This window comes from Haemaphysalis longicornis, unplaced genomic scaffold (genome assembly GCF_048455015.1).
Source record: "Haemaphysalis longicornis isolate Haplotype H1 unplaced genomic scaffold, Haemaphysalis longicornis Haplotype H1 scaffold_6, whole genome shotgun sequence".
Classification (NCBI taxonomy): Eukaryota; Metazoa; Arthropoda; class Arachnida; order Ixodida; family Ixodidae; genus Haemaphysalis; species Haemaphysalis longicornis.
The window spans coordinates 65889786-65891150 of record NW_027526407.1 but is presented as its reverse complement, the minus strand read 5'-3'; the positions used below and the strand labels follow the sequence as shown (position 1 = coordinate 65891150).

At 47.8% G+C, this 1365-nt stretch overlaps 1 non-coding gene across 1 annotated transcript; it reads right to left on the bottom strand.

Moving 5' to 3' along the window:
- Positions 1 to 942: 942 nt before the first annotated feature.
- On the bottom strand, positions 943 to 1026 carry Trnal-cag (transfer RNA leucine (anticodon CAG)). The gene has a single exon. It is a non-coding gene; the product is annotated as a tRNA-Leu (tRNA).
- Between the last annotated feature and the right edge of the window lie 339 nt (positions 1027 to 1365).

Sequence of the window (1365 nt, the reverse complement as noted above, 5' to 3'; positions counted from 1 at the left end):
AAAAATAAGGGAATGGGCTGTAAGCCAGGTGCTAGGAATGGCCGGCTGCAATTCCTTGTTTGCGCGCTTCGTTCAGCAAGTGACAACCGAAACGCGAGCTCGGACCACCTCGTTTATGGTGAATTTCCCAGGTGGAACCACTTGGGTTAGGCTCCCATTTACTCTTTGATATTAAGCATGCATGAATGAATGAATAAACGAATTTATTGCTCCGAAACTTCGAAGGAAAGTGGACACCGGAACACCGGCTTGTGGGGGGGGTTGAAGTGGGGTGAAGTGACAGGCAGATAGAGAGATGAGGCAAAGTAATGAGAGGGCATAAATGGCATAGAGTTGGTTTCTGGTGTGCTGCACGATGCTTCGACTTTTCGTTATTCCGGTTGTAAGAACACAGAAACGATGAAGCACGGGCATGCCTAGCTTCTTACTTTTTCTGCAGACGATAAAAAAAGCAGCAGGAGAAAACACGAATAAGAATAGGGCAGCTGCGTTTGTAATGCGCTAGTTTTATACACAAAATGGTCATTCAACAGATCACAAACAACTCGTATCCACGAGCGGTAGGTACGTGACGACGCACAAAGGCGCAAAATCAAGTGATGCTTGCATACAATGAACTCGTTACAAGAACACTTGTCAGCACAGCTCAAAATATTTGTGACAGTGTGAAAGCACTTAAAAAATTGGCATATGCTATGCAAAAAGTTCTAGGCGATAGTCGTGATAGTTTGTACCCGATACCGGTACCAGATTCGAAGTGAGCTTGGTACTGTTTTTCTATACACTGGTTAAAATAAGTGGAGGGCGGTTTATTGTTGCATTGGCTTGAAACCATAGATTTTCGTGAAAAAAATGTCCGAAAATTGGCGCACTGCGCAAGAGAATTATTGGGCCGCCAAGCACCACCGCCAGCCGGGTATTTCGCAAGAAAAGAAAAAAGAGTGTCAGAAGTGGGATTCGAACCCACGCCCGGAAGACCGGACTGCGACCTGAACGCAGCGCCTTGGACCGCTCGGCCATCCTGACAGGACGCATGGACGGCTCAATTGCCGCGACCAGATTGAATTCGCTGATGTCATCACCATACCGGAATGGTTGCTCCAAGCTTTCTTCGAAGTTCGATTTGTCACTTAGCGCTGTTAAGGAACTGACAATGAGCAGTCCAAGGACTGCCCTCGCAATGGCCATCTAGTGCAAAAAAAAAGGGGGGGGGGGGGCGGCGGCATACGGTGGGGGAGCTCTTTGAAAGTCCAAAATGACAAATCGAACTTTGGCCCCCTGAAAAAGTACACGATGCAATGCCTCGGCGCGTAACCTGGGCCGTTTGTGATCATGAGCTCTTTGCGACCAATATGGAAAGCAAGG